Raw genomic sequence first — 12,471 nt, 5'->3', positions numbered from 1 at the left:
GGTGAAGGAGTCGATGCCTTTTAAAGGACTTTTATTCCCCTGCCCGGAGGATCGGTTCCGTAACGAGAACCTTGTTGGGCAGAGGAGGGGGCGATCTCTATAGAAAAGGTGCCTCAAGTGATCAATCCCGGAGCGGGTAGTGCCAGAGGGGAGTGAGGGCTTGTGGTAACCTGGGGTTCAATGAGGACTGCACCGAAAAAAACAATAATAAAAAAGAAAAAAACAAGAGAGAAAGAGAGGGAAAACTAAACAAATCCAAAAAGCGACTAAGCAAACAGAAAGCCCCATTGCAGCCCCTCATTTGCGGCTCCCAGCTGAAGGCAGCTATTTTGCCCTCGTTGTGTTTAAATTCCCTCGGCAGGGCTGCGAGCCCGCGGGGTCGGCGGGTGAGGGGTGCGGGCAGGGCTGGCCGCGGGACTTCACGTCCTCTCAAGTTTTCAAAGCCAGAAAACAGCCATTTCCCACTACCTTCGCCGGTTCCCCGATGGCTTTCAAGACGTTCAGGTTTATTTTAAAAACTATTCCGAGAGCTGTAGTAAATTGCCTTTGCTTGTAGCTACAAAGGAGAAAGTTAAGCATTTGTCTCTGCTGTTGTGTAGGCAGCCAGTTGTTTTAATTAAAGGGTGGGGATCCGTGATATATACACCAGATAAAAGCAAATGCACAGAATAAACTAATTAAAACATTGTGTTTGGAACACATTTTATTTCTTTTTTTGATCTTAGTTGTGTTTTAAAGAAATGTCAGCGCACTATAAAGCAACCTTATTTCCCTTATAGTGTGCGGCGCTTTTCAAAGGCTAGTGTGATATATTTTAGAAAAGAAATCCCGCTGTGAAAGCTTGCGTGTCTTCTCTTTACCAAACTAAGCTCTTGTCAATCATGCCAAGGCATATCCAATCACCAAGTCCCTTTTTGGAAAGCAGCTCATCCCGCTGTGCTTTTATATATCACACCGCAGCATGTTTAGATGCATTTTTACTATCACTTCAGGAGCGGTGACTGATGAGAGCACAGTTACAGTATCGGCTTCCCCAAACGCCGGAGTTGCTAACAATTTGCCTGACTATTGTGTGCGTGTCTTTCCCTCCCTCCTCCCCCTTTCTTGTCTCACGTTGCCTCTATTTGTCATGGACACTAAGATGCAGGAGAATATCGGGCGGAGGGGCATTAGCTTTCGAGGTGCCCATCACCTGCCTGGGACACGGTGACAGGAGGATCCCAGCCCCGGGGAGGGCAAAGCCCCGGCGGCTTGGGGCTCCCCCCGATGGCACTGGGAAAAAAAAAAAAAAAAAATGAGGGCATCCCACCTTGCAATGAACCCCCCCGCCCCGTGTGCCGGGCTGAGGGCTGCGGGGAGCGACTGTGCAAAGCCACCGGCTCTCCTCGTCCCGTCGCTTCCGAGCCCCGCGGGGGTCCCCGCAGCCCGTCGGGGGTCCGGCTCCGGGCGGAGAAGCCCTTTCTGGGGAGGAATGGGGGGAAAGCCACGGAGCACGGCGAGGTGTGTGCCGGGGCATGAGGCACCGGCGGGTCAGGCGGGGGTGGCGGTCAACCGGGCTCGTCGCCCTCCCCCGCAGCCGGCCACACCGATGCGGATCTCGACAATACCGCCTGTTTTTTCTCTCTCTTTTTAACGCGAAACCCTGAAATCGTTGCACGGGCGCCGCGTTTACCTCTTGATCCCGACAGCAAGTGAGAAAAAAATAGACATTTTTTTCTTTTTGCTAAATTTCTGGAATCTAATTGAAGACAAGTGGCAAATGGTTTTTATTAAAATCCCCCTCCTTTTCCTCCGCCTCCAGCCCCGGGTGTTTTCAGACAAACTGTGCAAACCTCTGGCAACGCGCACGTACAAGAAACATTCAATATTTCGCCGTTCAGTAATATATTAATATCGCCTGGTTTTGTCTCTCTTCTCTGGCGCAAATTTCGGGGACACAGCTGTGCACATAACATATACACCACCCCCCCGGCGGGTCCTTTGATGTGACCGTGTCAGAGACCTCAGAAAGGGGAAGCGGGAGGGACGGGCAACCCCGATGCCCCTCCGCCTTCCAAGGCGACCTGGGCACAAAGGCTCCCGGTGCTCAACCTATTTAGAGAGATTCTCGCCCACCAATCGTTTTGCTCCATCATTTTATCTCAAAAGATCTCTCACCCCTCGTTTGCAAGAAGGGGTTGTAAGTTTCCTCAGACGCTGGGGTCTCCCCACGGTCCTCGAGCGCATCTGGCCGGACCGGGAGACACGAAACGGTTTTGCCGTTTGCGTTAAAAACCGGACAGATGTGGACATTCATTTCTATTTTATTTCCCGTTTAATGCACCGGCGGCTGCTGTATCGCAGCCCGCCCTAAAGCGATGAGGTGCAAATGAAGTCGGGGCTTACTGGTGCAGGGGAAAAAAAAAATATATATATATATATATTTATATCCTTAAGATCCCTGGTACTTCGGATGCCGGGAGTCACCCCGTGCCCTGCAGGAAGAGGCGCTCCAGCACCCGCGCTGTCGCTCCGCGCCCACGGAAAGCCCTTGCGCGCGTCCCCCCATCCCCCGCACGACTGGAGACCCCCCCCCCAACTCCAGCACTCCCGGCAGGGCATTTGGTGTATGTGCCAGCAGTGCCCGAACTCCCCTCCCCTCTCAGCTCCCACCCCACCACCAAGGGGGCTGCAGCTTCCAGCCTCACCCCAGTCCTGTTGTGTTCCTTCTTCCCATGTGAGCAGTAATTAGGTGTTTTCTTTGAACGCCCCTGGGAGTTTTCCTCCACATCAGGCAGAGTAAAGATTTTACAGGTCCAGCACTTGTCCTGCATTTTTCCCTTTCCTCCCCCAAACTTGTCCCTTTGACCCTCCTCAAAGCGATACTTTGAGCAGGGTCTCAGCCTGTCTGGCCACAGCATCAGGTCACACAAGGGGACCATCCGCAGCCCCCCACGTGTGCCAGAACTGCATGCCCGGGAGGCTCTTGCTGAGCCAAGCTGGGCTGTTCCTCCCTCCCCAAAGGGGACTTTCTGGCCCTTCACCCCAGCTCACAGGAGGAAGATTTGGAGCCAGTCCAGGGGCTGGGGTAGGGATCATGCTGAGAGAAGGTGGCTGGAGGGGCAGAGACCTCCCAGCTGGAGGTCAGTCTTTGGGGACAGGAGGCCACTTGGATAGACACATGTTCCAGGGGTTTCTCACCCATTTATGACACTGGAGGCCCTGACACTGGAGAGCAGAACTCTGATGTGGCACTTGGCAGGCTGGGGCTGAGAGGCAGCACCCCATGCTGAGGCCAAGCCCCACTTATATGTTGATGTGAGCCACAGACCTGTCTGGAGCCTGGCCACTTGGCAGCCCCCGTTACCACATGCCTTGACTCAGAAATATCGTCACTATTGCCAGGGGCTCTACACAGATACAACATAGGGGCTTTGCCTGGGGCACCCTAGGGGAGCAGCCCCCATAGCTTTGCTAGCAGAAGGCAACCCTGTGGCAAAACCACCTGCTGGGATTGCATCAAAATAGGTACAGCTGCAGGTGACAGGAAAGCCTTCAGCATCACCTGCATGCACCTGCAAAAGCAGAAATCACTACCAGGTTTCTGATACGGAAGAGACTCACTTAAAATAGTTTTCAAATATCGGGGTTTCAGAACAGCACTGCTGCTTCATCCCTTTCCCCTCCACTTCTTTGCATTTCTTGAACATTTACAGGGCACAGAGATACATTTACAGAGGTTTTCTCCTCTATAATGAATTTAGTAGTCAAAGAAAAAGGACAGAATGGTATAAATAAGCATGCAAAACTAATCCAAAATCTGGGGATAAAATACAAGATAAACTCCAGTCTTGAAGATCCAAGCGATACACACAACTCACTGTTAAAATAAGCCACCTCAAATGCAGGGACACAAAAATCCAGCTCCCCAGTCAGAAGTAGGAAACATTATAAGTGATGAGTTTCATCAGCCTTCTCCCAAGCTGTCGGGAAGCTATGTGCCAGGCACCCCTCACCACTGCCATGACCTCCTCCCCACAGCACCCGAAGTGAGAGCTGGCCAAACATGAGGTTGGACAGCACAGGATTTCACTTCCCAACACTAACTGTGGTATTGATCTCTCTAAATGGTAGGATTTGGACCTTAAGGTCTTTAGCTCATTTTTCGGTGTGAAAGGTTTTTACAGCTTTCCCTTAGTGCCGCTCTGGGAAAGGGAAGCAGCTCCCTAGCGCAACTGGCAGGAGCATGCGCTTCCCATCTTGGAGCAGCATCAGCCACTACGTGTTACCTGTAGGTTTGTACCAGCTCTACTCACAGAGAAACACCCAAGCTACCCCAGCAGGGAAACATCCAGGAGAGACACAGCAAAGTCCAAAATCAGTGCCTAAATACCTTTGAAAAAGTCTCCACTTCAAATACTTCAGGGTAACTTTGATGCAAGGCCAGCAAAACCAGTGAGTTGGAGTCACGCTGAAGGTGCAGCCATCCCCTTGCTGTCCCAAGTGGTGGCATTCAGGAAACATTGCATTTTCCTATCACACACTACAAAAATCAACCCATGAGATACAAGCCCAGGCTCAACTTGTTCAAGTCAGTAATGCTCCTCACCTGCTGACAGCTAAATCAGCACCAAGGTGCTGTGCAGGTGTGAAATGCTGAGGCATGAGCAGCATGGGGCTGATTTGGTTGCCGGAGACTGAGCCCAGGGTTGGAGCCTTGGCAGAGGTAAATCTCCCAACCACACACTGCCACCAAGCTGAGATGGTTTGTACCCATCAGCTTTAATGAGTAATCAGCTGGAGGACAGCAGGCAAAATTGTAGCCTGGTATTTGGAGAGATGGGAAGATATTTCTAGCCTTACACTGTAAATTATATAATTTTTTCATATAAATTTTTCATTTTCAACATATGCATGTTAGATTGATTCATTTTAAGTGCAGATTTTTGTTGCTGGAAACTATTTTACACACACTTTTAACATGAAGACAGGAAAGGAAAAGCTCCCAAATCCATCTGTCTGGAAGAGTGTGTCAAGGAACAACATGTAAACGGCTACTTCAGCTTTCTTCTCCATGGGGTGTGAAATAATTTGGGGTCCTCAAATCCTTGCTAGGAAGAGAATAATGCATAAATAAAGTGCATGGCCTGAGCTCTCCAGCAGTTCCTAACTCTTGCTGTTATTGACAGCAACTAGAAACAGGGTCTTGGGGCTCGGAGCATGAGGCTGTGTGTGCTCTCAGCCCCACCAAACCCCAGGCAAGGATGAGTTTTTTGGAGGTGCAGATGTTGGCATCATTTAGCTGTTATTTTTACAGATGCTGCTGGAAAGTTCTGATATAATTTTTCATAAAGTCAGTATAAATTTGTATTTGTTATTGAACTCAAGACAGTAGATAGAAAAATTATTTAGGTTGGAAAGTTTTCATGGTATGAAAGCAGATGATAGCCAGATCAGCTTTGATATCACTATGATAATATATATCATTATAATAATATATATCATTATAATAACTTCCACCTTGAGAATTAGGAGCTGCATAAAATAACAGCAGAAAATTGATGTTTAGAATATAAACTCGGCATCAAGTTCTCGCTGTAGCTGCTGCAAAACTGCACCCAAATCTCACCACAGGAATAGTACTATTGTTTTTAATGGATTACATTTTATTAGATTTTGAAGAGTGTTCACATCATAAAATGCATGCAGGAAGTACTGTGTATGTAAAACACAGCCACATTAATTATGAAAGCTAGTAAATGAATCATACATTACTGCAAATATATTATGCATTGCTTACATTGCTTTTCAGTGGCATGTTTTCACGATAGAGAAACTAGAAAGGAAGGCTGGAAAAGAAAAAATAATAACATTAGTTGAGGAGGCAAGAGAAAGAGGAAAAGTACAGAAGGAAGTTGTGATACTGGCATGACCTTATTTTTGCATGAAGCCAAACTAATCGCCCTTGTGATATTGGAGTACCTGGGCACTGCAAATCTGGGAATAAAAAAAGAACTCACAGGGTGATTTCTCTGACAGTTATGTGTGATTTTGATAACTGATTCATATGGCCTATCTCACAGAGCATCACTAGAGCTCACAGATTTCTCTGCTTTTCACAAAATTACTTTTCGTGCCTGTTTGCAGATTTTAGCAAAGAGTTGGTGGTGTACTGTACATGGAGAGCGAACTGGCTTTTTAAGATGATAACTTATTTCCTGCCAAATTTGCTTTAAGAAACCACTTCAGTTCTATGCACAAGACTTCATGTTGCTTTGATTTATTATCCAGGATATAAATGGAGAGCTGTCTGGTTATAGTGGAATTCAGAGCAAAATTAAATTTTTCTCCTATAGGATGAACATAGCCATTTCATGCAGCCAAAAAACATTATCTTGTCTGTAAAACTCCTGCTGTATATTTGTATATCAGGCGGGGAGGAGAGGCATAGCATGAGCCTGTGCAGATAATACTCATTCGGCTCAACTCGCAGCCAAATCATGATGCGACGTAAGGCTGCTGATCCATTTTATTGTAAAAACTGCAGAACGGGCTCCTCCAGTAGAGGAAAACACAAACCCTCTGGCACCCCCGAGCTTGGTCCTCTCTCCCCTCGCTCGGGTTCGTGCTGATGTGGAGCTGATGCAGGGAAGACAGCTGCCTGCAGAGCTAACGCTGGTGAGCTGGGCTTTTCTTCTGGCAGCTTTCTCTCCTAAGCAAGAGGTATTTTCCAAGTTGGTTATCCCATTGCTTGCATTCCCCTTGAACCTGTCAGGCTGTTTTGGTGTCTGCTGGTGGAGAGGGGAGAGCTGGGTTGGTGGAGCGGGGCCGGGGCTGCACATCCAGAACCGCATCTCTGCTCCCAGGCACAGTGCTGCTGGCCTTCCTCCTTCTGCGGCTTTCGGAGGGGGCCCTCTCTCTCATCGGCATCGCACTGCTGCTGGCACACGACTGGTCTCATTTGTCTTCAAGGTTCCAGTGCAAACTGCAAGAGAAAACAGAATATGCACTTGGTATTGCATTAAAACCTTGCCAGGTTCTGCCCAAGCAGTGGGAATCCGATCTGGCAGTCCATTCCCTAAAATAACCTTCATGGGATTTTAAGAAGGGTTTTATTTTAGGCTCAATTTGGCACGCATATGTTTAACTGAAAGAGCTTCTCCACCCTGTCCTGCTCAGCACTCGCATCCATGCCACGCCACTGTAAAATACTGCAGGGACAGAGAGAGATTTATTAAATCTTACCCGAGACTTTCACCTTTTTTGTACATTGAAAGGACCTTTCCGTTAAACAACTCATGTTAATGAACCCTATGGAGATATCCACTGATTTTTACTAGAGAAAAATCTTTGAAAGAAGGAAACTTGAAACAGGGAGTGTGGGTGAGCTAAGCCCAAGGAGGAGGAATGTTGAGAGTAGACATAAAGGCAGGTGCTTGCTGCTGGCAACTTTTCTGATAACTACAGCAAACAGCACTGTTCAATAACCTGTTTCGCACAGTCAAGGGACTAAGACTGTTCTTGCACCTCATATACACAAATAGCTCAGAGAAGCGTTAAAGCTTTAATGTCAGGTCTTATTGACCTCCAAGTTTGAACACCCAAGAAAGCCAGTCGCGTACTCATTTCAGTGTTAGACCTCACATCACATCTCTGAGATGAAATCATGGAAAAAGGTTGGTTGGAAGTGACTTCTGGAGGTCTTGAGTCCAACCCCCAACCCAAAGCAGGGCTAATGTCAACATCAAATCATAATAAACTTTACAGTACGCAATCTGGAAAAGCCATGAAGGAATTACATCTCAATCCCTCTCCCCAGGAGACTTTGGTGAGATCTTTCACATCAACTTCTAACTTTGGCTCACTTTTGGCTGGATTCTAGGGAAGTCTCAGGGACTGTTCTGAGCACAGAATTGGATTTTGCGAAGCCTATAAGGATTTTGCTGCTCCAAGTACAATTCACCATCCGTTCTTAAAACCTCAAACGCTGACGTGTCTGTCCTGGAGAAGGACATGGGCCACCGTGTTTAAATGGTTTGGACTGGGAAAGGGCCAGAGCCTACTGAAATCTGTCTCCGTTGATCCCGGTGAGTTTTGGACCAGACCCTGAAGGAGAATGATGGGGCCAAAACTCGTGGTGTGTTTTGTACTTGGAAGTGCTCCCTCCTTGTGCCAGTCTGTCACACAGCCCCTGGCAGCAGTAGGACGCAGCCCGGGTCCCCGCACGGCCTGCCCTGGCAGCAGACAGCCCTGCCCACCCTCTTTCTGAGAAATAAAAGAAGAATAAAGAGCAAATAAAAGAAGAGAAGAATAAAGAAGAAATAAAAATTGAGGAACATTGCAAACAGATCAGGGAAATCAAAACCATGGGGATGTGTCATTTCCGTTTGAAAAACGCCTTCCTCCTTGTCCGTATTCAGCTCTTGCTCCCAAATCTTTCAGTGTCACCCATGCCAGAGAATGGCTGCAATGCCAACACTTCAAATTTAGGGACTTAGGATCAGGGTGGGAAGCTCAGTGGAGTGACTCTGGGGCCTGTGGGACTCTACAGAGCATTTCTTTTCCTTGGGACGCAAATCCGTCCTGCTTACCCTGGTCAGCTGGAGAAATCCACCTGATGGGGGATCAGCTTGGTGCCCTTTAACACCGTGTGGCTCACGTTAAGTTATTCACGTCGCAAGGAAAAATGCTGGGGCGTTGGTGGCGGGCAGGGACCAGGCGATGGCTGGCACATTGAGCGCTGGCGAGGTGGGCACGTGGGCTGGCATCAGGCTCCATCCCTCCTCGCCCCAGGAGGCTCCGGCGCAGAACCAGAGCCCTGCTCCCTTCTGCCTTATATTTCCACCACCTTAGAGCCAGTAAGAATAATAAAGCCTTTGGATGATTTCCGCTAGCTCCAGGCAATCTGGAACCTTTGCCAAAGAATTACATAGAGGCAGTATTAAAAACCAGGGTTGTCTCCAAAGTCTTTTAAATACAGAGGTTGCAATCAGCATCGTTCCTGGCAGGCAGGCAGGGAGACCGACCTGCCCGTCAGGGCCCCATTTTGCGACTTACAGAGCCTGTCAGGAAAGATCGATAGTTGGCATGGTAACAAGCTCATTTCCCAAGAATAGAGCTCCTTTTTATTAAATTTGGCTGCCTATTGATCAGTTCCTGATCCACGTATCAAAACATGACAAGCACTTAATGAATCGCAGATTTTTATTGAGGCAAATAAAAAAATGCTACTATCACGAGGCAGCTGGGGGCTGCTGCCTGCTTCCAAGGGTGGCTGCGGCCAGAGCCGGGCACAGCGCAGGGGCAGGGGTGGAAAACAAACACAAACATAACCTACTCCTATGGCTATTTCAAGACCTGTTTTCCCCTGCCATGAATGTCTCTTAGATCAGCATCCCCAGTAAGCAGGTTTTTTTCTGCATGGGATTTTGTCCCTCCTCCCCACTCACTCTCCATGGCTCTCTGCTCTCTGTTAATACACAGCAAAGCTGTGCCGTCCCTCCCCATGGCTCCCAGCCCTCCAAAGCCAGCAGTTTCCCAGAGGTTGCTCTCTGGACATTGAAACTTTTCCCTCCCCAGTGGGCTCCCCAGTTCCCAACACATCTGCAACCCGTGTCATGCTGCAATAAAGTGATCGATATGGTCTGTCCATGCAGATTTGTTGATATCATCTCTAAAGTTTGTGTTAAACTTATTTACCTTGGTCTTCCCAAGCAAGGCTGTTTGCTTTGCATCTTTAAGCATGTGGCCACAGCCAGGCAGCAGCTTGGCCAGTTCTCGCAGCAGCCTGAACATCCCTCCCTTTGCCATCTTGGGGGTCCCCACTCCTCATATTTGCCATCCCAGAGGGTGCGGAGCTCTGGTGTAGCGCAGTACAAAACTCTCAGCCTTTCCACAGATGTGATACGGCATAACAGGAAGATGATATGCCTATTCAAATTGCTTTAACATGCATTTACATGAGAGATAATAACAGCTCCAAAGGCTTCTTCCAGCCTATTAAATAATACTCACTTAAAATAGTGTCTGAATTCATGCTGAAATGACAGACTATAATAATCCAGTCATATCTATTCAGCATATACAGCGGACTGTAGATGCTTAGAAAAATTGCAAGATGTATTTATTTACATGATATGGTATATGATAGACGATTTTTCAGGTCATTTCCTGTGTCTGGTCTGATACAGAGAAGTTGCTGCCAGAGGTCTCTCTGTCTCCCACTGTCAGATATTTTAAGAGGAGAGAAAATAACCTGACCACACACAGAGATGTGTTAAATCTTCCAAAAAACTAATGATTCTGCCAACTATTATAAAAATTTCAGACACAAGCTAAATACCCCAGCCATGCCCCTACACACCCTGGGGGCAGCTACCACATCATAACCAATCAATTCATGGTGAAGGCCACCATTTTAAGCAGATTCAGTTAAGGAAGTTCTTTTAAAAATGCCAAAACTTTTAACAAATCAATGTACAGATTTCAAAACGGCTCAGGTTTTATGGTCAGGAAATGTGTAAGACTTTGTTTGGCACCTGGGGAGTCTGAAATCCTCTTCCACTGTCTCCGTAAAGAGCCGGACCCCAATGCAATGAACCACAAGGTAGGTGATGGTGTTCTACTGAGGGTGAAGGAGCTTTATTCCTAAACCCTCCATCACTGTGTGCTACATGGTACCAACCCACAGCAACACACGGCAATCCCTGACATGGGTGTTTGTGCATCTTCATAGTGTCTATCCCCTCTCCAACCATGACAGTTCTGCTCTGCACCAGCAAAGCTGGACAAAGGCAAGTCCTCCTTGAATCACTGAGCTGAACACAGAGCAACTCATGAGACATCTTAAAACCTTCAGCAGATTAAGCATCATGCAGCAATATCACCATATGCACTATGCAGCAATATCACCATACGTACTATGCAGCCAACAATACTCAATTTGCTTTACAGGTGAGTAGAGCCCAAACGGTTTATCTGCTGACCCTGCACCATGGATAGGACTCAAAATCATTGATGTTCAATGGTGTGCTTGGTATACTCTGCATGACCATACCTACATATACACTGCAGGGTGCACTGCTATTGCTCACATTCCCACAGGACCATCACGATACATCATCTGGGCTTGCTGATGTTGCTTGAGCACCAGTCTGAAAGGTCACAAGAAGACAGGACAGGAAGCAGCAGTTGGGCTTCTGAGAGAAAGCGATGCCTAGAGAGCAGAGCTGAGCAGCCCTCACGGTAGCTGGGCATGACAGAGTGCCCCAGGTCTGCAAAGTCGCTGACATTCTCCTCTTAGACTCAGAGCGAAGGGTGAACTTTGTCATCGCATTACTCAGGTTTTTTCCAGATGCTCAAAGAACAGGAAATCAGGTTAAATCAGTAAGTAAGTGGACAAGAGCGATTCTCTTTGTCATCAGCTCCCTCCAAGGGCAATTTTGGAAGAGAAAGAAGAGAGCTGCCTTGTCCTTTTGAAAGCTTAGGAAATCCTGCCAACATTTCCACAGAAAGAGCATCACTTTCCTATTTGACCTCTATTTCAGACTGTGCTCCTTGCCTTGTGTGTTCCCCTCCTGAGAACATTCAACCCAGACAAAGCTACTTAAACAGCCTAAACACTTGAACACAGCCAAAGGCAAATACTGCCAGATGTATCTGGAGATACATCAAGCCCATCAAGTCATTCAGCTGCTCCTGAAGTTTGACTGTAAAACTCCAGATTGGAGTCAGGCATTTGGTTGTGGCGCGGTGGCCTTGGTTTGCCTTGAGATTGAAGAGTTGAGCTCAAGGTAGAGCCTGGGAGCAGGATGAGATCCACAAACTGGAAGTGGTTTTTCTCCACACAGTCCCCAGCTACCTGGTGCCAGCCCCTGCCAGCAACAGAGCCGAAATTCGGCCAAAACAGCTCAGCGATCCCCAGGTGGAGAGCTGTGGCAAAAACCTGAGCGTTTCCCCTTTCCCACTTATCCCCAAGATGATCAAAATCAAGTCAGTAAGGGTGGCACTTTCTGCTTACAAATTAACCTCCAATTATTCAAGCAGCCAATAAAAATCCCTAAGGAAAGCAAGCAGTGGTGTATGTTTGTGGGAATCGGCCATTTGCCACTTTGAACTGTTTTTTGCCAGAACAGTGGGATTTCAACAGAGCCCCGCACTTGATGCCGGCGGGGGGCACAGTGATGCCCACCAGCTCGCTGCTGCTGTGAGGGGCTGGGAAAACCTCCCAAACCCACCGCAGATCATCCTCATTCCCCTCTAAACTTTCTAGGGCAGGTAAATGCAGCGACACGAGAGCAGAGCCAATGTTCTTAACAGCCTGATTGCGCACTAGGGTTTAATTTAAGTTAGAAATAACATCGCTCTTTCTCATCTAGATCATATTAGGATTTTGAAAGGGCAGTCACGCAACTTCCCCCCGGCAGTTGTGGCAGAACCGCGCTCGGAAATGAATGGAGCTCGTGGAAGCATTCAGGACCGAACAATCGGATT

This window comes from Caloenas nicobarica, chromosome 12 (genome assembly GCF_036013445.1).
Source record: "Caloenas nicobarica isolate bCalNic1 chromosome 12, bCalNic1.hap1, whole genome shotgun sequence".
NCBI classification, from domain to species: Eukaryota; Metazoa; Chordata; class Aves; order Columbiformes; family Columbidae; genus Caloenas; species Caloenas nicobarica.
This window is presented reverse-complemented; position numbering follows the sequence as displayed.